Source organism: Pongo abelii, chromosome 16, assembly GCF_028885655.2.
Source record: "Pongo abelii isolate AG06213 chromosome 16, NHGRI_mPonAbe1-v2.0_pri, whole genome shotgun sequence".
NCBI lineage: Eukaryota > Metazoa > Chordata > Mammalia > Primates > Hominidae > Pongo > Pongo abelii.
This window is the reverse complement of record NC_072001.2, coordinates 79,535,911-79,562,717: the sequence shown is the minus strand read 5'-3', so window position 1 is coordinate 79,562,717 and position 26,807 is coordinate 79,535,911. Positions and strand designations below refer to the sequence as shown.

The 26,807-nt window shown below is 41.1% G+C and overlaps 1 protein-coding gene and 1 pseudogene across 2 annotated transcripts in view; both read left to right on the top strand.

Moving 5' to 3' along the window:
* Positions 1-26,807, top strand: part of ETFA (electron transfer flavoprotein subunit alpha) — a 101,169-nt gene that overhangs the window by 41,654 nt on the left and 32,708 nt on the right.
* Positions 14,634-22,971, top strand: LOC103892562 (tyrosine-protein kinase receptor TYRO3-like; annotated as a pseudogene).

Sequence of the window (26,807 nt, the reverse complement as noted above, 5' to 3'; positions counted from 1 at the left end):
TTTCCCAAGATGGTTGCATAATTTTACACTCGTACCAGCTATGTATGTGGGATCTAGTTGCTCCTCATTTTCACCATTTGGTGTTTTAGACATTTTGGTGGATGTTATTGGTTTTAATTTGCATTTCCCTGCAATTAATCTGATGCTCATCTAATGATGATGAGCACTGTTATATTATTGGCCATTTAAACATCTTCCTTATGAAGTGCCTGTTCAAATCTTTTGCCCTTTTTTTAATTGAATTGCTTGTTTTCATTATTGAGTTATGGACATATTTTATATATTCCTTTACAAGTTTCTTGTTAGATACGGGTTTTACAAACATTTTCTCACAGTCCGTGTCTTACCTATTTATTTTCTTAATGGTATCAGATTGAGGAAGTTCCCTTCTATTTCTAATTTGCTGAGAGTTTTAGGAATGTGTGTTGAATTTTGTCGGATGTTTTCTGCATCTGTTAAGATGATTGGATAGTTTTTTGTTGGGATGATCAGACCCAACACCAGGCCATGGGGGCTACAAAGTCCGGAGGAGTCAAAGGAATGAGAAAAGACAGGTTAAGAGAGAAAGTGGGAACAGGGGGCCAACGCTAGTATGGAGGCTGTGAAGGCCCCAAGCTCTGGGAACCCATGCTATTTATTGATGATCAAACAAAGAAACAGGTGGTGAGGATGAGGGGGTTGAAAGGAAGCGATGTATCAAGCAAATGAGCTACAGCTGTGATGGTGTAGCATTTTCTTGGAAACATGGCTACTTGAGATAATGGGTGTGCTAGAAGCAAGAAGCCATCAAGTTTAGACATATTCCAAACGCCACTAGGTATTTTAGACCCTGGACCCTAGACATATTCCAAAACTCTTTTATATTGTGTCAGACATGCAAGCCCTGCCTCAGCTTCTCTCCCAACATTCAGCTTTTCTCCCAACATGCCCCCCTTTTCTTTTTTGTAAAACCGCCACAGCTATCATTGCTTGTTCTTGATGGCAGCTTTCTCTCCAGCGGTGGCTTCCGCATCTGCAGACTAAAAGGAGACAACACAAGCACATAATTATTAGAACAAAATCTGCAAGTGTAGAGCTTCCAATGGCCTTAATCCATTTAAGAGGATTGACTGTAGACAACCCATCGGCTGTCTTGTTGAAAATACCAATTGCAGGGAGGAGGTTCAAGTGAGCCTGAGAGGCTTCAAAAACCTGCTCTTTTAGTTTTACAATATCAAGGGTGAGATTTTCATCTCTGCCCTCTAGATGGCGTTTAAGAGTAGCATAACACAACTTTGAATCCAAAAGGTCCTCTTTTTGTTTTTGAATTAATTGAGCAAGACAATTGCAGGCTGTGCAGCCCTTAATTGCCGGTTGGTGATCCAGCTTCATTTTTCTTAGCCCTTATTCAAAATGGAGTCACTCTGGTTTGAATGCTTCTTACATATTTCCTCTTTCCCTTTTGCAAGAGGACCCTTAATTCCAAGGGTTGCGGAAGGATGGAGGTCTGTCTTCTGTAACTTCTTCATGCTGAATAGGGGTGATGATACTCCTGCCTACCTATTAGGGTCTCTTGTATTTAGGATAGAGAGGAATTCAGTCAGAAAACATTGGTCCATTAAGCATCTGTTGTACCTCTGAATCCCAGCAAAAGGTAAAATCCTGGCACTCCAACAGTTTCTCAGCTTCCTGTGTGGTTTTCTTGATCTGTCCCATGTTATGGGGGTTGATGTCAGCATGACTCTGGTTGGTCCTTGTTCCATCTTTGTATTCAGATTCACCTGGCTCATGGCTTGTACTGGGGGAACCCAGTCCATGGTTGGGATCCATACTGGGGGAACCCAGTCCATGGTTGGGATCCATGGGCCTCCAGTCTCCTGTTCCATGGTCATACACATCTTAAGGGCACCCACACGGTTTTTTCATCTCCTGCAAAAATACAAACATACCCTCACCCCTACATTAGTAAATCTACTGAAACAGAAGCAAAGCCTTTTTTTTTTTTTTTTTTTTTTTTGGCTGTAGCTGGGAGGCATGCCATTGCTGAAGTATTTGTAACTCAGCTTCTGCCTCTTTGGTTAATTACTGCGGGGTAAAAGTTAACATTGGTAATGAGAAGCAGGCTTTTTGTGATTAACAGAAGGCATAGAGAAAGCAAATTGAGGCTTATCCTTCTTATGCAATAGTATAGCAAAAAAGCAATCCTTAAACCTTCAATTTGCACTGTACAGGTGGATCCACTAGATGCTGTGGCTCATGATAGATCTTCAGATGTTTGGTGGGCACCCACAGACACGTGGTTGTCAGCTGGAGAGACACAAGCAAATCCTCTTCCCCATATAATTATCTTTCCTTTTTCTCAGCTTTTTGTATGTGCATCTCTCCATCATATATCTTGTCCAGCCTTTTTATTTTCCTTTTGGCCTGTCAGTTGTTCAGCTGCAGTCGTGGGTTGAACTTTTTATAAATTTAAAAACTTTAAATGTTAATAAAGCTAAATGAAATTGCATATGCAGTGTCTTATATTCCTGGTCCCCTCCCTTTTGTATGTGAGTTTTTAAAGTAGGATTAGCTCTTTAAGCAATGTCAGTTTGAAAAACTTGCTGTTGAGGTCCTGCAAATTAGGCTTTTCCATTACTAGATCCATCAGTAAAAACAGTAATGGCCACTCCAATAGGGGCTTTTTGAGTAATAGAAGGCAGTATCCAGGATGTTAATTATAGAAATGGAAATACCTTAGATTTAGGATAATAATTATCAAGAATGCCAACAAAACCGGCCAAATTAACTTGCCATTCTTGGGAATTAATATAGACTTGTTGAATTTGTTGTTCTATTAATGGAACTATAATCTGATTTGGATCATATCCCATTAGCTTTGTTGTGCGCAGCCTCGCTTGTCCTACTAGCACAGCAATTTAAGTACAGAGTGAGCGTTTTGGTTGTATTGTGAGGTAGAAAAAGCCACTCAACCAGATCATCCTGTTGAACTATAAACTCCTGTAGGCAAATGCTTAGTAGGAAAAACTAAAAACTGGAATGGCTGTATCAGATTAATTCGTTCTACTTGTGCTTGCTGAATTTTTTCCTCAATTAATGGAAGTTCCTCCAATGCTTCTTTGAACAGGGAGCATTTACTGTTAAGCTTAGAATCACCTTGTAAAGTAGAAAAGAGATGAGACACAGTATAGGTAGGCATTCCTAAAGTTGGATGAATCCAATTAATGTCTCCTAATTTTGGAAATCACTTAAGGTTTTTAAATTATCTCTTCAAATTCGAACTTTTTTTTTTTTTTGTGACGGAGTCTCGCTTTGTTGCCCACGCTGGAGTGCAGTGGCGCGATCTCAGTTCACTGCAAGCTCCACCTCCCAGGTTCACGCCATTCTCCCACCTCAGCCTCCTGAGTAGCTGGGACTACAGGCGCCCGCCACCACGCTTGACGAATTTTTTTGTATTTTTAGTAGAAGCAGGGTTTCACCATGTTAGCCAGGATAGTCTCGATCTCCTGACCTCATGATCCGCCTGCCTCGGCCTCCCAAAATGCTGGGATTACAGGCGTGAGTCACCGCGCCCGGCCAAATTTGAACTTTTTGAGGCTTAATAGCACTTTGTTCTAACTTCATTCCTTGATATTGAAAGGGAGTAGAAATTTGGATTTTATCAGGGGCTGTAATTAACCCTGCCGCATTTACAGTCTTTTCTGTTTGTAGCACATCAATTCTTCCCTAGTTTCAGCTGCACACAAAATATCATCCATGTAATGGATAATATAACATTTTTTAAACTGTTCTCTAACTGGCTTAATAGCTTTCCCGACATAAGTTTGACAAATAGTCGGGGTATTTAATATGCCTTGTGGCAGTACTTTCCAATGATACCTGTCCACTGGTTCATTATTATTTATGGCAGGAACAGTAAAAGCAAATTTTTCATAATCTTGGGCAGGTAAAGGAATGGTAAAAAAGCATTCCTTTAGATCTATCACTATAAGAGGCCAGTATTTTGGAATCATTGTTGGGGAGGGCAGCCCTGGTTGTAGCGTGCCCATGGGTTGAATTACAGCATTAACAGCCCTCAAATCTGTTAGCATTCTCCATTTACCCGATTTTTTCTTAATGACAAATACAGGAGAATTCCAAGGGGAGAAAGTAGGCTCTATATGTCCCTTTTGCAATTGTTCCTGCACCAGTTCTTTTAAAACCTCCAGTTTTTCCTGTTTCAGTGGCCATTGCTCCACCCAAACTGGTTTGGCAGTTAGCCAAACAAGAGGAATGGGAGCCAGAGGCTCAATAATGGCCACTGCTACAAATGATACTCCAATCCAGTCTGATCTGTTTGTCCTTCTGAAGGTTCTGATTGGCCATTTTTATTTTTTCCTAGTCCTTCTCCCGAGCGATATCCCATATTTTTCATCATTTGTCCACTAATATTACTATATTGATCCATAGGAATAGATATTTCAGCACCCCATTGTTGCAGTAAGTCTCTACCCCATAAATTGACAGGAATAGGTATAATAATAGGTTGGATTGTCCCTGGCCATCCCGCCCTTGACATGGTAAAATCAAGGGACTTTGAAAAACTTCTGAGGCAGTCCCTACGCCATCGATACCCGTGGAAGTCTTTTGTTTAGGCCAGTGTGGGGGCCATTGATTTAAAGCAATAAATAGAGACATCAGCTCCAGTATCTACTAGTCCTTCAAAATCCTTTCCCTGAATAGTTACTATACAAATAGGTCTTTTGTCAGACACTTGATTAACCCAATATAAAGCTTTTTCTGCTGGATTAGTACTACCAAAGCCTCCTGTTCTTTTCACTGTGCTGATTCCTAGTTTTATATAGGGTAGCAGCAAGAACTGAGCAATTCATTCTCTCGGGGAGGCAGACCACGGAGTCGAGGAACTAATAACTAGTTGAATCTCTCTGGTATAATCAGAGTCAATTATTCCCATATGCACAGTGACACCTTTTGAATTTAGACTAGACCTTCCAAGTAACAGACTGACTGTTCCTGAGGGTAAGGGTCCCCTAACTCCTGTGGGGACCTTCTTTGGTGGCTCCCCAGGAAGGAGACAGGAATTGTGCTGCAGAGGTCTACGGCAGCACTGTCTGCTGTGGCAGGGGACAACTGTATGTTAAGGGCACTGGCTGTGCCAGATATGCCTCGGTTTGTTGAGGGGCCCAAGGCAGGCCCCTCTTCCTATTTCCTGAAAGAGGTTGTCCATCTTTGCTAAATTTAGAATGACACTGATTTACCCAGTGATTGCCTTTCTTACACCAGGGACATACACCAGGACTTTTCTGTTGATTGATGGTAGTGGTTTTTCCTTTTGATTTCCGTTTCTACATTCCTTTTTTGTGTGTCCAAATTGCTCACAATTAAACCAAGAGCCTGAGAAACGGAACATATTATTTCCTACTTTTAATCCAGCCATAGCCTGAGCTAAAAGAGTAGCCTTATGTAAGTTACCTCCAATGCCATCGCAAGCCTTAATATATTCAGCTAAATGAGCCTTCCCTCTCAGGTGTCTAATAGCAGTTTGACACTCTGCATTAGCATTATCATATGCAAGAAGCTGTATTATAACATCCTGAGCTGTTTTATCAGTTATGGCTTCATATACAGCCTCTTGGAGCCAAGCAATAAAATCAATATATGGTTCTTTAGGTCCTTGTCAGACAACTGAAAGAAGGATATTTTTCCCCTGTAACATTTATCCTTTCCCATGCCCGTAAGCACACAGAGCGCAGCTGAACAATGGCAACGTCCTCCATTACTGCTTGATTCTCTAATTGACCCCAATTAGGGCCAACTCCCAGTAACTCTTCAAAGGAAACAGGCACAGGTGACTGCACTTGTGTGTTTTCCCTTGCCTGAGTTTGAGCTTCGTCAGCCCACCAGGTTTTAAACTGCAAGTACTGGGACGGAGTGAGAACAGATTTTGTTGAAGTATCCCAATCATATGGTATTAACCTATTATCAAGAGCCACATTTTTCAACAAAGTTTTCACAAAAGGAGAGTTCGGTTCATAATGAATAATAGCTTGCTTAAATTCCTTTAAAACTTAAAAGGAAGAGTGGCCCAATTAGCTATATTCTGTCGTCCTTGCTGGGTTTGCCATGCTTCAAGGTCTCCCTCAGCCCTAGCTTTTTGAATAGAATTTTGTATAGCACCACCAATTGCTCCAGGTTTTAATGTTGCAACTACAGGAGCAGTAAGTTTTTCAGCTAATTCATTGTCTCGCCCAGTAAGGGGGAGAGGGGAGGGGCCATTCACTTAATTCAGCAGGTGGAGCTGACGGGCTAGTAAAACATACTTTTTTTAGTTTTCCTTTCCTTTCTTTAATCTCCTCCGGTAGCTGTTCCTCACACTCAGAATCTGAAGTTAGTTTTTTACACTCGTCCTCCTCTTCCTCATCTGAATCTGCCTCATCATCGGTTTGAAATGGCTCAGGAGTTACCTTTATTAGTGCCCACACTGACCAAATGGAAACTGGAATTTTTGCTCTGTCTTTATACACCTTTTTAAAATCTCTTCCAGTTCTCTCCCATTCATCCAACTCCATAGTCCCTTGTTCTGGAAACCATGGGCAAAACTGCTTTACTGTACTAAAGAATGATAACAAATTCTGAGTACTAACTTTCACTCCCCTTCTTCATAATAAATGCCTTAAGAAATTCAAATAAGCAGAGTGTTTGCTTTTACTTTGTCCCATTGTTACCCTGGTTCTTCCAAGTGCTCAGCTTCCCCACCAAACTTCTTTCAGTCGTCCCTGGGTGTCCTCTGACGATGCATCCTCTGCTTTCACGTGCTCTAGCGTTCCTTCACTGTGGTCTTTGTCGCCCCATGTTGGGTGCCACGAATGTTGGGGTGATCAGACCCAACACCAGGCCATGGGGGCTACAAAGTCTGGCGGAGTCAAAGGAATGAGAAAAGACGAGAGAAAGTGGGACCAGGGGTCCAACGCTAGTATGGAGGCTGCGAAGGCCCCAAGCTCTGGGAGCCCACACTATTTATTGGTGATCAAACAAAGAAACAGGTGGTGAGGATGTGGGGGTTGAAAGGAAGTGGTGTATCAAGCAAATGAGCTACAGCTGTGATGGTGTAGCATTTTCTTTGAAACATATGGGTACTTGAGATAATGGGAGTGCTAGAAACAAGGAGCCAGCAAGTCTAGACACGTTCCAAAGGCCACGAGGGGTTTTAGACTCTGGACCCCGAACATGTTCCAAGACACTTTTACATTACGTCAGACATGCAAGCCCTGCCTCAGCTTCTCTCCCAACACTCAGCTTTTCTCCCAACACTTTTCTTTATTCTGTTAATATGGTGAACTATATTGTTTGATTTTCATATGTTAAACTACCTTGAATTACTGTGATAAACTGTAGTAGTTGATCATGTTATCCTTTTAATATATTGCTGGTTTTGATTTGCTGATATTGTGTTAAGAATTTTTGAGTCTGTCTTTATTAGGATATTATGTAATTTTCTTTTAAAAAAATAACTGGAGTTTTGGTATCAGCATTATGCTACCTTCATGAAATGGTTGGAAGATGTTTCTTCCTGCTTTATTTTCTGAATGAGTTTGTGTAAGGTTGGTGTTTTTTTTTTTTTTTCTTAAATGTTTGATGTAATTCATTAGTGCAGCCAAATGGGCCTGGCATTTTCTTTCTTGGACTATTTCACAAAGAATGCAGTTCCTGTAACAGATTTAGGGCTAGTCAGATTTTCCATTTTATTTTGTGTCAGTTTTGCTAATTGATCCATGTCTTCTAAATTGTCAAATGTGTTAGATGAAGTTGTTTATATTGCCTTTTTTCTTTTAGTGTATATAAGATCTGGAGTGATACTTCCTCTTTCATTTCTTATTTAGTTTGTGTTTTTTCCTTTTTTGTTCTCCCCTCTTCATTAGTTTAGCTAGGAGTTTATAAAAATTTTAAAAAATGTTTTCATTGATCCAACTTTCAAAAATAACAGCTTTGGCTGGGTGCAGTGGCTCATGCCTGTAGTCCCAGCACTTTGGGAGGTCGAGTTTTATTGAAATATAATTTACATACCATGCAATGCATAGTGTTTAAAGTGTAACTCAGTGGCTTTTAGGGTATTCAAAGAGTTGTACAATTTTTACCTCAATCAGCTTTAGAATATTTTTTTCATCACCCGTGAAAGGAACCCCATACTTATTTTCTTCCCAACTCCCCTAGTCCTAGGCAATTGCTAATCTTTGTCTCTACAGTTTTGCCTATTCTAGACATTTTATTTAAATGGAATCATATAATATTTGGTCTTTTGTGACCAATTTCTTTCATTTAGCATGATGTTTTCAAGGTTCATTTATGTCAAAGCACTTCTTTTTATTGCTGAATAATATTCCATTATATACCACATTTCATTTATCCATCATTTGATGGACATTTGGGTGTTCTTCCTTCTTAACTATTATGAATAATGCTGCTATGAACATTTGCGTACAAGTTTTTGTGTGGACTTATGTTTTTATTTCTCTTGTGTATATACCTAGGAGTGAAATTGCTGGGTCACGTGGTAACTCTGTGTTCAACCTTTAGAGCAACTTGTCCAAACCACAGTCCAGGTTGGCTTTGAATGTAGCCCAACACAAATTCATAAACTTTCTTAAAACATTATTTTTTTTTCTTTTTTTTAGCTCATCAGTTATCGTTAGTGTTAGTGTATTTTATGTGTTCCAAGATTACTTCTTCCAGTGTGGCCCAGAGAAGCCAAAAGATTGGACACCCTGGTTTAGAGGAACTCCCAAGTTTTTCCAGAGCAACTACACCAACAGTGAACCAACTTTTAGCTTTATTAATTTTTTCTGTTGTCTCTTTTTCATTTTATTGATTTTTGCTCTTTATTTTCTTCCTTCTAATTACTTTGGGCTTACCTGGCTTTTAAGGTAGAACTTTACTAATTTTGTATTTTTCTTATTTTAAAATATAAATATTAAAGCTATAAATTTTCCTCAAAGTACTTTAATTGCAGCCCACGCTTTTGATACAGTTTTATCCTTCTTTTCAAGATATTTTCTAATTTAGAAATGTTTTATTTCTAGATATTTGTGTTTTTCCCAGATGTCTTTCTGTTATTGGTTTCTAATTTAATTTTGTTGTGGTCAGAGAACATATTTTATAATAGTTCAATCTTAAAATTTATTGAGACTTATTTTATGATCCAGCATATGCTCTATTTTGGTGAACATACCTTTTGCATTTGAAAAGAAAGTGTATTCTGTAGTTGCTGGATGTAATGTTCTATAAGTGTTAGGTAACAGGACAAGTCTGTATTGCGGCCTGTTTTTGTACTTAAAGTTTTATTGGAATACAGCCATACTAATTCATACACTACCTTTTTTTTTTTTTTTTTGAGATAGGGTCTCGCTCTGTCACCCAGGCTGGAGTGCAGTGCTGCAATCTCAGCTCACTGCAACCTCTGCCTCCCGGGTTCAAGCAATTGTCATGTCTCAGCCTCCTGAGTAGCTGGGACTACAGGTGCACAGCACCATGCCTGGCTAATTTTTTGTATTTTAGTAGAGACACGGTTTCACCATGTCGGTCAGGCTGGTCTCAAACTCCTGAACCCAGGCAATCTGGCTGCCTCGGCCTCCCAAAGTGCTGGGATTACAGGCGTGAGCCACCGTGCCCACCCTCATTCATATACTTCTTTGTCTATGTCTGCTTTTGCTTTATAAAAGAAAGATTGAGTGGTTAACAACAGACTCTATAGCCAACAAAACCAAAAATATTTACTATCTAACCCTTTAGAGATAAAGTTTGCTAACCCCTACTCTACATCTTTTATGCCCTTACCAAATTTTTTGGTCTAGTTGTTCTGTCACTTACTGGGAGAAGGTATTAAAAACTGTGATTGTGGATTTGTCGGTTTCTCACTTTAGTTTTGTCAGTTTTTGCTTGATATATTTTGAAACTCTCTTATTGGGACGTTCATTCGTGATTGATCTATCTTCCTGGTAAATTGACTATTTTATTATTATGTAATTTTCCTCTTTATGTTTGGTAGTACTTTTTCTTGAAGTCTACTTTGATATTAATAAAGACACTTCAGATTTCTTATGCTTACTCATTGCATAATGTATCTTTTTCTGTCTTTTTCAGTGTATCTCTTTCTTTATATTTAAAATGTATTTCTAATAGGTATGTATAGTTGAGTCTTGCTTTTTTAATTCATTCTGACCAGCTCTGATTTGTTTGTTTGTTCAAGAGGGAGTTGCGCTCTTGTTGCCCAGGCTGGAGTGCAATGGCATGATCTCGGCTCACCATAACCTCTGCCTCCTGGGTTCAAGTGATTCTCCTGCTTCAGCCCCCTGAGTAGCTGGGATTACAGGCATGCGCCACCACGCCCGGCTAATTTTGTATTTTTAGTACAGATGGGGTTTCTCCATTTTGGTCAGGCTGGTCTCGAACTCCTGACCTCAGGTGATCCACCCGCCTCGGCTTCCGAAAGTGCTGGAATTACAGGCATGAGCCACTGCACCCAGCCTCAGCTCTGATTTTTCTACTGGGACTTTAAGGTCATTTATATTTTTCTCTGACTGCTGTTAAGAATTTCTCTTTATCACTTGTTAAGCAATTGGATTATGATACATCTTGTAGTTTCCTTCATATTTCCTGTTCTTGGGGTTTTTTGTGCTTCTTAGATCTGTAGGGTTTTAATTTTTTCAAATTTGCAAATATTTTGATTATTATTTAATAAAAAAAGTCCAAATAGCTTTTTTGCTCCAATTGCATATATATTAGGTCTCCTTAAGTTGTTCCACAGCTTACCAATGGTCTATTTTTTCTTATTTTTTTTCTCTTTGTGTTTCATTTTGAATAGTTTCTTTTGCTGTATTTTCCAGTCATGAATTTTTTTTTTCCGCAGTGTCTAATCTGCTAATTCCATCCAGTATATTTTTATCATAGACATTATAGCTTTTATCTCCAGAAGTTTGATTTGGGCCATTTTATATGTTCCATTTTGCTACCTAACATTTATAATATTTTCTCTACCTTCTTGGACATCTGGGACATACTTATAATAACTATTAATATCCCTCTTTACAAATTCTTTCATCCTTGTCATTTGGGGATTTATATCATTCGCTTTTCTTCTCATTATGGATCATATTTAACTGCATCTTTGCATGCATTGGTAATTTTTTATTAGATGCCAGACATTGCAAATTCTCCCTTGCTGAATGCTAGATATTTTTGTATTCCTGTATATATTTCTTTAAATTTTTTAAATGTCAGATTTTTTAAATTTGTACAAATTTGTGGAGTACCTGTGAAATTTTATTATATGTATATAATGTGTGGTGATAAAGTCAGAGTATTTAGGATGTTCATCACTTGAGTACAATACACTTTTGTCAACTAACGTCACCTTACTGTACTGTCAAACACTGGATTTATTCTTTGTGTCTAAATGTATATTTGTACCCTTTAACCCATCTCTCTTCATCCTCCCCAATTCCCCCACTCACCCTTCCCAGTCTCTGTTATCTAGCTTTCTACTCTCTACCTCCATGCAATCTAATTTTTTAGTTTCCACATATATATGAGAACGTGTGATATTTATCTTTTTGTGCCTGGCTTATTTCACTTAAGATAATGACCTACGGTTCTATCCCTGTTGCTGCAGTTGACATTATTTTATTCTTTTTTATGGCTTTGTTCTAGGATGCAGTGAAAGTTATTTAGAAACAGTTTGATCCTTTCAGATTTTGCTTTTTAAATATGAACTGTATCCTGGAAACTTGCTCAAGTTGGTAGGCTGGGGCAGTCACTGGGCTCATCTTGTTTGTTTCTCCTGGTTTTCAGATCTGTGCTGCCTGATATCCAGTGTCAGAAAGCAATTGTTTCTTAAGTTTTGTCCAATGTTTTAGTTATTTCAGGCAAAGGGTACATTCAATTCCTGTTACTACATCTTGGTTGGAAGTGAAATTAGTTCATAATAATTTTTACAGTTGGGTTTAGTTGTCATTTTGCTATTTGTATCCTGCTTATCCTATCTGTTTTTGTTCGTATACTTGCTTTGTTTTGTTCTGTTTCTCTGCTTCTCCTTTTCTGCCCTATTTTGGGCCAGTTGAATATTTTAAATTCTTTTATTGGATTTTTAGCTATACCTCTTTGCATTATTTTGTTTTTTAGTTATTTCAATTGGGATTACAACATATTTAACTTTTCACGGTCTACAGAGAGTTAATATTGTACTAATTCATGTAAAACCTTGGAACCATATACAATTGACCCTTGAACCATGGGGGTTAGGGCCAATGACCCACTATGCAGTTGAAAATCTGTGTATAACTTTTGATTGCCCCTAAATTTAACTACTAATAGCTGTTGGCCAGAAACCTTACCAATAACATAAACAGTTGATTATAACACGTATTTTATATGTTATATATATTATATATTATGTTTTTATAATAAAATAAGCTAGAGAAAAGAAAATGTTACTAAGAAGATTATAAGGAAGAGAAAATATATTTACTGTTCGTTAAGTGGATGTGGATCATCATAAAGGTCTTCATCCTCATTGTCTTTATGTTGAGTAAGCTGAGGAGGAAGAGGAATGCTTGGTCTTGCTGTCTCAGGGATGGCAGAGACAGAAGAAAAACTGCAGATAAGTGGACCTGCCCATTTCAAATCCATGTCAACTGTGGTTCCATTTATTTCTCACCTTCATGCTCTACTTGTCGTCTGTATTATATCTACATACCTCACAGTGCAACGCCATAATTTTTATGTTAGGCATTCATGTGTATTTTAAAGAAATTAAAATATGAAAAAAGATACACTTTAATAAAAATTTACCCCCTGCCAGGCATGGTGGCCCATGCCTGTAATCCCAGTGCTTTGGAAGGCTGAGGCAGGCAGATTGCTTGAGTCCAAGAGTTAGAGACCAGCCTGGACAACACAGGGAAGCCCTGTCTCTACAAAAAAAAATACAAAAATTAGCCAGGCACAGTGGTGTGCACCTGTAGTCCCAGCTACTTGGGAGGCTGAGGTGGAGGAATCGCTTGAGCTTGAGAGGCAGAGGTTGCAGTGGGCCAAGATTGTGCCACTGCACTCCAGCCTAGGTGCCAGAGTGAGGCTCTGTCTCCCCACCCCCCACCCCCCCAAAAATTACCCCCATATATTTACCATTTCTGGTAGCCTTCATTCTATCTGAAGACTTGAGTTTCCTTCTTAGGTCATTTCATGTCCTTTATGTTTTTGTAGTACTGGTATGATGGTAATGAATTCTGTTTTTATCAGTCTGAAAATATCTTTATTATACTTTCATATATATATATTTTTTTGAGATGAGGTCTTGCTCTGTCACCCAGGTTGGAGGACAGTGGTGCTATCTTGGCTTACTGCTACCTCCCCCTCTCAAGCTCAAGCAGCCCTCCCACCCCAGCCTCCTCAGTAGCTGAGACTGCAGGTGTGTGTCGCCACACCTGGCTAATTTTTTATATTTTTGGTAGAGATGGGGTTTTACCGTGTTGTCCAGGCTGGTCTCAAACTCCTGAGCTGAAGTGATCCACTCTGCTTGACTCCCAAAGTGCTGGGATTATAGGCGTGAGCCACTGCACCTGGCTACACTTGCATTCTTGAAAGTTTTTGTTGTTGTTGTTGTTGTTGCTTTTTTTTTTTTTTTTTTTTGATATAGCTTGAGTCTGGTGCCTACTGGGCCATCCTGACACATCTATTCTTAGGTATAGAATTTCAGGTAGAGTTCCCCCCAGCACTTTGAGTTCCATTGTCTTCTGGTCTTCATTGTTTCTAATGAGAGCTCAGCCATTATTTGTATTGTTCCTCTGTATGTTTTTTTGTTGTTGCTTTCAAGATTTTATCTTTATTGTAGATCTTTAGAAGTTTGATTATGATAGGCCGGGTGCGGTGCCTCACGCCTGTAATCCCAGCACTTTGGGAGGCCGAGGCGGGCAGATCACCAGGTCAGGAGATCGAGACCATCCTGGCTAACACGGTGAAACCCCATCTCTACTAAAAATACAAAAAATTAGCCGGGCATGGTGGCAGGTGCCTGTAGTCCCAGCTACTCAGGAGGCTGAGGCAGGAGAATGGCGTGAACCCAGGAGGTGGAGCTTGCAGTGAGCCGAGATTGCACCACTGCATTCCAGCCTGGGTGACAGAGCGAGACACCTTCTCAAAAAAACAAAAAAAAACAAAAAAGTTTGATTATGATATACCTAGGGGTGTGTCTTTTTGTATTTATCGTGCTTCAGATAGCAAGCTTCTTAAATCTATAAATGTATGCCTTTTACCACATTTGGGACGTTTTATGTTACTATTTTTTCTGCTTCATTTTTTTTTTCCTCACTTTTGTTCTGGGACTCTAGTTACACATATTTTAGATATCTTAATGTTCTTTCCCAGATTGCTGGAGTTCTGTTGATTCTTTTTCTTCTTTTTTTCTCTCTACTCTATAGCTTGGATCATTTCTTTTGATCCATTTTCAGGGTCACTGACTCTTGTATAATTTTAATATGCTTTTAAACCTATCCAGGGACTTTCTTATTCTAGGCTTCATATTTTTTAGTTTGAGATTTGCATTTAGTTGTTTTTAAAATTTTTATTTCTCTAATTTCTTATCTGTTTGACCATTACAGATATTTTACTTTACATCCTTGCGCATAGGTATAGTACCTACTTTAAAATCCTTGTGTGCTAATTTCAAAATCTGGATCATTTCAGAACTGGTCTCCTAGGCTCAAGCAATCCACCTGTCTTGGCCTCTCAAAGTGCTGGGGTTACAGGTGTGAACCACTGCACCTGGCCTGAGTGAATATTTTACCACTTTATAATATTATGCATTGTTCATTTAGAAAATAATGGTTTACTGAGTTTTGAAGATCTTCCAAATGTTGACACATTTGTCAATATAAAAAGTCACATTCAGCCCTCCTCCCTCCTCGCTTGTGGGCCAGGCCTGGCATGGTATGGCGTCACCACAGATGGCGCTGAGGCAGAGCACGGGGCGGCCGGGGCTCCTGCTGCTGCCACCACCGCTGCCACGGCGGCTGGGGCTGCTGCTGGCGGCTCTGGCTTCTCTGCTGCTCCCAGAGTCCGCAGCCGCAGGTCTGAAGCTCATGGGAGCCCCGGCAAAGCTGACAGTGTCTCAGGGGCAGCCGGTGAAGCTCAACTGCAGCGTGGAGGGGATGGAGGAGCTTGACATCCAGTGGGTGAAGGATGGGGCTGTGGTCCAGAACTTGGACCAGTTGTACATCCCAGTCAGCGAGCAGCACTGGATCGGCTTCCTCAGCCTGAAGTCAGTGGAGCGCTCTGACATGGGCCATACTGGTGCCAGGTGGATGGGGGCAAAACCGAGATCTCACAGCCAGTGTGGCTCACGGTAGTAGGTGTGCCACTTTTCACAGTGGAGCCAAAAGATCTGGCAGTGCCACCCAATGCCCCTTTCCAACTGTCTTGCAAGGCTGTGGGTCCCCCTGAACCTGTTACCATTGTCTGGTGGAGAGGAACTACGAAGATCAGGGGACCTGCTCCCTCTCTATCTGTTTTAAATGTAACAGGGGTGACCCAGAGCACCCATGTTTTCCTGGGAAGCTCACAGCCTAAAATGCCTGGCCTCTTCTCACATAGCCACTGTTCTCCTTCAAGCACTGCCTGCAGTCCCCTTCAACATCACCGTGACAAAGCTTTGCAGTGGCAACACTAGTGTGGCCTGGATGCCAGGTGCTGATGGCCGAGTCCTGCTACAGTCCTATACAGTTCAGGTGACACAGGCCCCAGGAGGCTAGGAAGTCCTGGCTGTTGTGGTCCTTGTGCCCCCCTTTACCTGCCTGCTCCGGGACCTGGTGCCTGCCACCAGCTACAGCCTCAGGGTGTGTTGTGCCAATGCCTTGGGGCCCTCTCCTTATGCTGACTGGGTACCCTTTCAGACCAAGGGTCTAGCCCCAGCCAGCACTCCCCAAAACCTCCATGCCATCCACACAGATTCAGGCCTCATCTTGGAGTGGGAAGAAGTGATCCCCGAGGGCCCTTTGGAAGGCCCCCTGGGACCCTATAAACTGTCCTGGGTTCAAGACAGTGGAACCCAGGATGAGCTGACAATGGAGGGGACCAGGGCCAATTTGACAGGCTGGGATCCCCAAAAGGGCCTGATCGTATGTGTGTGTGTCTCCAGTGCAGTTGGCTGTGGACCCTGGAGTCAGCCACTGGTGGTCTCTTCTCATGACCATGCAGGCCAGAAGGGCCGTCCTCACAGCCACACATCCTGGGTACCTGTGGTCCTTGGTGTGCTAACGGCCCTGGTGACGGCTGCTGCCCTGGCCCTCATCTTGCTTCGAAAGAGACGGAAAGAGACGTGGTTTGGGCAAGGCTTTGACAGTGTCATGGCCCTGGGAGAGCCAGCCATTCACTTCCGGGCAGCCAGGTCCTTCAATCGAGAAAGGCCCAAGCGCATCGAGGCCACATTGGACAGCTTGGGCATCAACAGCAAACTAAAGGAAAAACTGGAGGATGTGCTCATCCCAGAGCAGCAGTTCACCCTGGCCAGATATTGGGCAAAGGAGAGTTTGGTTTAGTGCGGTAGGCCCAGCTGAAGCAGGAGGATGGCTCCTTTGTGAAAGTGGCTGTGAAGATGCTGAAAGCTGATATCATTGCCTCAAGCGACATTGAAGAGTTCCTCAGGGAAGCAGCTTGCATGAAGGAGTTTGATCATCCACATGTGGCCAAACTTGTTGGGGTGAGCCTCTGAGCCTCTGGAGCAGGGCTAAAGGCTGTCACCCCATCCCCATGGTCATCTTGCCCTTCATGAAGCATGGGGACCTGCACGCCTTCCTGCTCACCTCCCGGCTTGGGGAGAACCCCTTTACCCTGATCCGGTTCATGGTGGACAATGCCTGTGGCATGGAGTACCTGAGCTCTCGGAACTTCATCCACCGAGACCTGGCCGCTCGGAACTGTGTGCTGGCAGAGGACATGACAGTGTGTGTGGCTGACTTCGGACTCTCCTGGAAGATCTACAGTGAGGACTACTATTGTCAGGGCTGTGCCTCCAAATTGCCTGTCAAGTGGCTGGCCCTGGAGAGCCTGGCTGACAACCTGTATACTGTGCACAGTGACGTGTGGGCCTTCGGGGTGACCGTGTGGGAGATCATGACATGTGGGCAGACGCCATACGCTGGCAACTAAAACACTGAGATTTACAACTACCTCATTGGCGGGAATCGCCTGAAACAGCTTCCAGAGTATATGGAGGATGTTCTTAGACTCCCACTCCATCCAAGCCAAGGGCTCCTTAGGCCTTCAGACGACCTTTTATATGATCTCATGTACCAGTGCTGGAGTGCTGACCCCAAGCAGCGCCCAAGCTTTACTTGCCTGCGAATGGAACTGGAGAACATCCTGGGCCAGCTGTCTGTGCTATCTGCCAGCCAGGACCCCTTATACATCAACATCGAGAGAGCCGAGGAGCCCACTGTGGGAGGCAACCTGGAGCTGCCTAGCGGGGATCAGCCCTACAGTGTATCTGGGGATGGCAGTGGCATGGGGGCAGTGGGTGGCACTCCCAGTGACTACTGATACAGCCTTACCCCTGGAGGGCTGGCTGAGCAGCCAGGGCAGGCAGAGCACCAGCCATAGAGTCCCCTCAATGAGACACAGAGGCTTTTGCTGCTGCAGCAAGGGCTACTGCCACACAATAGCTCACAGGCAGAGGGCATCAGGGCCATTTGGTCAGCTCTGATGGCCACTGTGCTGGCTGACTAAGCCCTGTCTGACCCCAGCCCAGACAGCAAGGTGTGGAGGCTCCTGTGGTAGTCCTCCCAAGCTGTGCTGGGAAGCCCAGACTGACCAAATCACCCAATCCCAGTTCTTCCTGCAACCACTCTTTGGCCAGCCTGGCATCGGTTTAGGCCTTGGCTTAATGGAAGTGGGCCAGTCCTGGTTGTCTGAACCCAGGCAGCTGGCAGGAGCAGGGTGATTATGTTTCCATGGTTACCATGGGTGTGGATGACAGTTGGGGGTCTAGGTCCAGCCCTGTGGGCCCCAGGTCCAGCCCTGTGGGCCCTGCCTTCCCGCTGAGCTGCCCCTGCTGCTTAAGTGCATGCATTGAGCTGCCTCCAGCCTGGGGGCCCAGCTGTTACCACCCTTGGGGTTTAAATACCCAGGTTTGCCCCTCCAAGTCACAAAGAGATGTCCTTGTAATATTCCCTTTTAGGTAAGGGTTGGTAAGGGGTGGGTATCTCAGGTCTGAATCTTCATCACTTTTCTGATTCTGCACCCTGTCTAGGCCAGGAGAAGTTGAGGGGAGGATGCTTCCCTGCAGCTGACTGGGTCACACAAAGGAATGCTGGAGCACCCAGGCTATCAGGTGCCCCTCTTCCAAAGGCAGCATGCTGAGCCAGCAAGAGGAAGGGGTGCTGTGAGGCTTGCCCAGGAGCGAGTGAGGCTGGAGAGGAGTTCAGGAGCCCCTCTCCATGCCCACAATCTGAGCATGCTACCAAATTTCAAAATATCCTAACACTAACAAAGGCAGCTGTGTCTGAGCCCAACCCTTCTAAACGGTGAACTTTAGTGCCAACTTCCCCTCTAACTGGACAGCCTTTTCTGTCCCAAGTCTCCAGAGAGAAATCAGGCCTGATGAGGGGGAGTTCCTGGAACCTGGACCCCAGACTTGGTGGGGGAACCTCCGGAATGCATGGGGTGGGTCCTAACTGTTAGGGACATTTCCAAGCTGTTAGTTGCTGTTTAAAACAAGTAAAATTGAAGACTTAAAAAAAAAGTCACATTCATTAATATAGGCATGCATCACTTAACAATAGGGATATATTCTGAGAAATGTGTCATTAGGCGATTTTGTTATTGTGTAAGCATCATAGAGTGTACTTACACAAACCTAGATAGCATAGTCTACTAAACACCTAGGCTATATGGGGTAGCCTATTGCTGCTAGGCTACAAACCTGTATAGTATGTTACTGTACTGAATACTGTAGGCAATTGTAAAATAGTATTCGTGTATCTAAACATAAAAAGTTAATATGTTGTGCTATGATGTTACAACGTCTATGACATCACTGAGGCGATAGGAATTTTTCAGATTCATTATAATTTTATGGGACCACCCTTATATATGCAGTCTAATGTTGACCAAAAAATGTTATTATGTGGTGCATCACTCATCTTGTTCATCTTGTTAGAAGAATCTTCAAAGCTCGTAGTCATCGGTACAAGTGTTTTAGAATTCTGATTTTCACTTAAAAGTTCAAATTTTGTCCTTGATAAGAAATACTTTCAGTTGTTATCTCAGAATTGATGAGGTCACTTTATTCACAGTAAGATATCTGTGAAAAATGCAAATGTCTGTCAGATTTTCTTTGAAGTAAAAATTATGTTTCATGAAAAAAGTACCTGGTTCAGCTTGCAACTCAAACTATTAAACAAGTGCTTTCCCTCGAGACAACCCGTTGTACTTTGGTATGAAGTGGAAGTGCTTTCTACATTCTTCACAGTTTGTCACACAGAATATTAAAGATACATGTACTCCAAGGTCAAGATTTAATAAGGTTAATCTTTTTTTTTTTTTTTCTTGAGACAGAGTCTCACTCTTATTGCCCAGGCTGGAGTGCAGTGGCACCATCTTGGCTCACTGCAACCTCCACCTCCCGGGTTCAAGTGATTCTGGTGCCTCAGCCTCCTGAGTAGCTGGGATTACAGGTGTGAACCACTATGCCCGGCTAATTTTTGTATTTTTAGTGGAGACAAGGCTTCACCATGTTGGCCAGGCTGATCTCAAACTCCTGACCTTAAGTGATCCACCTGCCTTGGCCTCTCAAAGTGCTGGGATTACAGGTGTGAGCCACTGTGCTCTGCCAAGATTAATAATTCTTACTGCTTTATCAAGGACCTTAGGTGAAAATGGCTTTAAAAAAACAAAACAAAAAACTGTGAGTATGTGGCCATGAAGAATGCAGTGAGTTTGGTGCCACTGCCTTGAAACTACCACTAAGGCAGTGTTACCCACCATCATTTTCACATCATCAGTGCAAATGTCAATTTGGTTTTTCCAGAATAAATCATGGGATTCCAAAAAGCTATTTAACCCTTTGAGTATTTCATCACCACTGTGTTCATTGCCAAGGATTCATGTAAAAATATTCTTCAGTGATTCCTTGATATCAATACTGGACAATAGAAGTAAAGCAGGAAACACAGTCATGTCTACAGACTTGTCAGGCAGAAGTACAATTTTGCAGATGAGATATTATCTTCATATTCATGTTTACAGCTGAATATTTTATTCAGCAAGTTACATACCACTGGAATGTGACAGTGTCATAGTTTGTTTTCCTGATTTTTCAAAGCAGGAATTCAGCAATGTCACCTTTATTAGTCTCTCAGTAACTATACTTCTCTAACCAATGGAATATGATAACTTAAGATGCTTCAATGACTTTTTCTTTTCTAGCTTGAAAAGCTAAAATAACAGCTTTTGGCTCTTAAACTCATGACATTTATGTTAAAATAAAATCCAGTTTAGTTTTCTCTGAACTCTGAATGTTTGTTTTCAAAATGGTCATCACTTCCTTTGCATAAGATAGAGTAAGGTAAATTACTAGCGTCTGTAAACCTAAGAGAAAGATAACTTTTATCATTTTCATATATTTATTTTACACAGTATTTTTTAGAGTATATTTCTCTTTTCCATAAGTTAGAGAACTCTGTTATCGGTTTCATCTTTTTCAGCATCTTTAGACATGGTTGTTGCTGCAGTGGGTTGAGAAAGTTAGTCTTCTCTATTTCAGTATAAATATTATCAGAATAGTTTTAGAGAAATTTAAAAATGAATAAAAGTTTAAAAAAATATAAATGTTATTGCCATGTAAGACAACAAAGTGTATTTCTTGTGTTTCCTTGCAGGCACAAGGAAACCTTTGGTATTTCAAACATTGGTTTATTGAACGATAATGAAATTATAGAAATTATAGCAGTTATAACTGTGAGAACACACACTGCTGTACTGTCCTGAGAACAAACTAAGTTAATCCCTATATACACACAAATTTATACCTAAAATCAACTACCTTAAAAACTTTTAGGAAACATAAAAATACAGATGCATACATTCTATTAGCCATCAGAGTGATGGTTTCTTTAAAAGTCCTGGCACCTCTGGGAAGCTCCACTGCACATTGTGAGAGAATGAAAGAAAAAAACGGTAAATAACATCTTAGTATTACTATGAAAATAGGTTTGACTTTGCAGAATCCCTGAAAGGGTCTTGGGGCTCTCGGGGTTATCCTGACCATATTTTGAGAATTGCTGGTTGTCTAATAGTTTTGTAATATATTGTAGAGACACTGAATACGTTTTAGAGATTATGGATTCTGTTATATTCCTATTAAGAATATTAACTTTGTGTTTTAGCAGGCAGTTAACTTGGCTGAACTCAAATTCCAGACTCCTCCTTATGTTCAGTTCTTTTTGTCTTAGCCTAGCAGCCTAGAGCTCACCTCATACATGCCTAATGCGGGGGTCAGCCAGAGTTTTGAGTGGAGTGTATGTGCAGAGTTTGTGGTTCTCCCTCTGTGGTTCTCTCCTTTTGGAATTTTTCCCTCACTTTCCAGCTGGTTTGGCAGTCATGAATACTGTCTTTTGTGTGTTTCCTCAACCAATAAGACTGCAGGTTTCTATCCAGAGTATCTCCTTTCGGATTGGCTTTCATCCCTGTGGGGAATCTACAAATGCCCCAAGGGAGGAAATGGAGATATATGCTGGGTTCATTTCAATGTGCCTCCCTCCCTTACAGGATTCTGGCTCCTTCAATGTTGCCTTTCTAAGTTGATCTCCATTGTACTTAAACAGTTGCTATCTGTGTTTTAACCAGGTTTTGTAGTTGTTCTCAGCAGGAGGATTGGTCTGATACAAGCTATTCCCTCAGGGCCATAAGCTAGGATTCCTGAGGCCCAGAATTGAATGCATTACTTCACTTGTGCTCTGACTAGTGCAGAGTTGGATTATTATCTCCCTAAATAATATCTTAATTAATGCTACTTAATAATGCATTAGGTTTTTGGCAGCCATATCCTACTGTTGGCAAGAATTACACTTGTGGCCATCCAAAATCTCTCCCCTCCCCCACTTGAATTGCCTGCTATTAAACCACATCTCCTTTGTCTAGTAATAATTCAGTATTTCTTTGTTTTTAAAGCTGAACACAGTATTTTCATTTATCCTTATTTAATTTGGGTCTGTTTTCCCTACCATTGAAGCCTCTTGAATCTTTTAAAGCTTGATTTCGTTTTCTACTTTCCTTTCAACTTTATATTGTTTGAAGATCCTCTCATTTTTTGCCACTTTGAATAGCTATGGAAACCATCATCAACACTGCTCTTTCTGATGATCAGTAGTAATAAGTTCCCTACTTCATAAAGTAAGGGGACACAAAGATTTGGTTATCCTCACAAAATAATATTTTATTAATTTGAAAAAATATGTAATACTCAAAGGATGCCATGAATTTTGTTATTTTTTAAATGCTTTTTTTGGGTCATTCACAATAATTTACACGTGAATATGAAAGATTATGGAACAATTCCTAGTATGCTTATGGATTCATGCTCCCTGCAAGAATTCAGACCCAGTGATAGGAAAACACTAGTCAGTTCATATCTTACTATTATAACAAAGACTTCTTCTCCTCTTTATTTTTTATTTTGAAATGATTTCAGACTTACAAAAAGTTGAAAATGAAAAGCAGTACAGCTGAGCACCGTGGTGTGTCTATAGTCCTGGCTATTCAGGAGACTGAGGCGGGAGGATTGCTTGAGGCCAACAGTTAGAGACTGTAGTACACTATGATCATACCTATGAACAGCCACTGCACTCCAGCTTGCATAATGCAGCAAGACCCCATCTCTTTAAAAAAAAAGTACTCTGTGTGTGTACACATACATTTTTTCTGAACTAGTTGATAGTAACATTTATAGCCCTTTACCCCTAAAGACCTCAGTGTATATTTCCTAAGAATAGAAATATTCTCGTATATAACCAAAACACATTTATATACCATATCCCAATTTTGTCAGTTCATATTCTGATTCTAATTTTTTATTTTCTAATGGAATACTCCAGTTTTATCAGTTAGCCTAATACAGAATCCACTTTAGGGCCAAGTATTGCGTTTAGTTGTCATCTCTTTAGTCTTAAGTTATATGGTTGTGGTAAGGGATGGTTCTTGGTTCTTATTTAGTCTCAGTCTTAGGCAGATCTTCTGCACTTGGGCCTCAGAGTGAGGCTTTCTCAGTGTTCTTGCCCCTGCCCCCTGTGTCTCTACCTGTGGCAGCCAAACTCTTATCTGTAGTGATGGTAGCAGTTTGAGTCATCCTGAGAAAATTCAGGTGAAAGATAAAGGCTAGAAAGATAGGCTGAAATGAGGTGAGAGTATGTAAATAAAAATTCTGGCTGTGCGAGGTGGCTCATGCCTATAATCGCAGCACCGGAGGCTGAGTTGTAGAATGTACAATAAGTTTACTTGTGAAGTAGAAGGAAACCCAGGAGTTCAACGGTGCAGTGAGCTGTACTTGTGCCACTACACTCCAGCCTGGGTGACAGAGTGAGTCTCTAATTATATAAAAATAAAGTCACCTTAATAAAAAATATTCTGTGTGGTCCTGTCCGTTTGCTAGATGTGGGCTGCAAATTTGGTTTTTAGAAGCCAATTCATATTGGGAAACAAGATCAGTGCCCTGATGTACAGTGTCCCAACGTAAAAACAAACTAATGGCACATGGGAAGTATCATTTGGCCTGGTATCAAGATCAGAGAGAGAGAGATATCCCTTGAGTCCTTATAAAGAAGGCTCTATTGATTGACATCCTCAACAATACCTTTACTATAAATAAGACAGTGGTTTCATAGGACTGCGTTTTTAATAATGTCCCTCAGTGTAGGCTAATTGCCTAATATTAAGCGCATTTTCGTGAGAGGCAGAAATTATGTGATTTCGTATCTGCTGTTCAGGCTTATTCTAGGGTAGTGACTAGTGATCTAGTTGTAGAACCCTTCTTCAAAGGAAATTTTATCAGGAAGCCCCATGTATAATATGGGAAAAAGTGGAGTTGAAGTGGGATGGTATATCTAGACTGCTACTAGCTCAGCTCTCGCCCTTTCTCATTTTCCTGAGAGAGTCGGTACTACACCTCTGTGGAATGACTAGAGCCCTGAGCACATTATCAGAACTACTGTCCAGAGAAAACTGTTGAATTGCATAGCCCCAGATAGTTCTCTACAAATGTGTCTATGGGAACTGAATTCTGATTTTTGTCGTCTATTAGTATTTCAACTACTTTATTTTAAATTGTCACCCTTTTAAAACCCCTTATTTAGTATCATTGTCTTATTCTCAGAAACTGACCATTCCTTCCACTTCACAAGTAAACTTATTGTACTTTCTACATAAGCAAAACGATACAAACAAAAATCCAGCTTATCTACATGTAGATAAAAAAGAGGGCCTCCCTTTTTAATTTTGCTAATATGTCTGCTTGTCCTCTGGATCTCATCATTTTGTACCTTCTTTTAGACAGTGTTCCATTAGTTACCCCATCCTCCGGTCAGAGTCTCTCCTCTATTGGCCCCTTTTCTATAGTGTTAAAAAGAAAACCCTTTATCTGCCCAGCAGCTTCTTTTCCTCATTACCTACTGCCCCTTTCACCTCTCTTGCTAGGCTGAGCTTAAAAATGTAGCTTATATTTGCTGTGTTCCTTTTCCTTCCCATTCTTTTCTTTTTATTTAAAAGTTTATATATAAATTTATGAAAATGTAAATATATATACAATTTACATAGAAATAATAAACACTAATGTTTTCATCCCTGAATTTAAGAAACAATATTACAGTACTGTTGAAAACCCTTGTGTACTCTTCCTTTAATACACATTTTTTCCTCCCCTCAAAAGTAACCATTACTGGCTGGGCATGGTGGGTGGCTCACACCTGTAATCCCAGCACTTTGGGAGGCTGCAGCAGGAGGATCATGTGAGCTCAGGAGTTTGAGACCAGCCTGGGCAACATAGCGAGACCTCCTTTATACTTTAAAAAAAAAAATTTAGTTGGGTGTGGTGGCATGTACCTGTAGTCCCAGCTACTCAGGAGGCTGAGGTGGGAGGATCACTTGAGCCAGGGAGATCAAGGCTGCAGTGAGCTATGATTGTGCCACTGCACTCCAGCCTGATCAACAGAGCAAGAAAAAAAAGGAAAAAAGTAGCCATTATCTTAAATTTCATTATTATTGTTTCAAGACATTTCATTTTTACTTTTACTACATATCTACAGATCCCTAAGCAGTATATAGCTGAGATTTTCAATATGAATATGATGAATGATTTAGAGGCATACCAGATGTTGATCCTCTCAGCCTTTGGAACAGTGGATTTTATGACCAGCCTTGTTCGTGTACCATACAAATGTTATTTTCTGTGTGCCATGGTATAAAAAAGTTGGGGAGCACTGATATATAATATTGTGTATATTTTTGAAATTATCATTAGTAATGTCCTATATATGTTCTTTATCTGTTTTTCAATCCATCTTATATTTGTGAGATTCATCTTTGTTAATGCAGGTAGCATTTTTTTCATTTGTATTTCATTTATGTATGGTATTCTATTATATGAATTTTTCACACTTTACCTATTTTCTTATTAATGGTTGTTTAAGTAGTCTATAATTTCTTGCTTACAAATAATGTTACCATGAAGATTATTAATGTTTACTTGTATATTAGTGTTTTACTAGAGAAATATGCCTTGGGGTGAAAGTGCTAATTGTAGAGAATCTAGCTTTACCAGATTTTGACAAGTTGTTTTCCAAAGTGGTTATTCCAGCGTATATTTACCAACAGTTTTAACAGCTCTCTGAACTTTGCTTATTTACAGTTTTAAAAAAACTTTTGCAGTTCTTGAGATAGACGGTAGTTCTGAAGATGGGTGGTGATGGTTGCATAACAAGGTAACTGTACTTAGTGTACTTAGTGTCCCAGAACTATATATTTAAAAATTATTACTGGGCCGGGCACGGTGGCTCACACCTGTAATCCCAGCACTTTGGGAGGCCAAGGCGGGCAGATCACGAGGTCAGGAGATCGAGACTATCCTGGCTAACACAGTGAAACCCCGTTTCTACTAAAAATACCAAAAATTAGCTGGGCGTGGTGGCGGGTGCCTGTAGTCCCAGCTACTCGGGAGGCTGAGGCAGGAGAATGGCATGAACCTGGGAGGCAGAGCTTGCAGTGAGCCGAGATCGCGCCATTGCACTCCAGCCTGGGCGACAGAGCGAGACTCCATCTCCAAAAAAAAAAGATTACCATGGACTGGGCGCGGTGGTTCACGCCTGTAATCCCAACACTTTGGGAGGCCGAGGTGGGAGGATCACCTGAGGTTGAGAGTTCAAGAGCAGCCTGACCAACACGGAGAAACCCCATCTCTACTAAAAATACAAAATTAGCCGGGCGTGGTGGCACATGCCTGTAATCCCAGTTACTTGGGACGCTAAGGCAGGAGAATCATTTGAACCTGGGAGGTGGAGGTTGTGGCGAGCCAAGATCGCGCCATTGCACTCCAGCCTGGACAAGAGCGAAACTCCGTCTCAAAAAAAAAAAATTACTATGGTAAATTTCATGTTATATATAATTTAGCACAATTTAAAAAAAGCTTTGCTGGCCTGATGGGAATGAAATCTCACTGTACTTTTTATCTGCTTTTCTGTGATTACTAGTGAGATATCTTTTCATATGCGGAATATCCATTTATGGTTTTTTTCCCTTTGAAT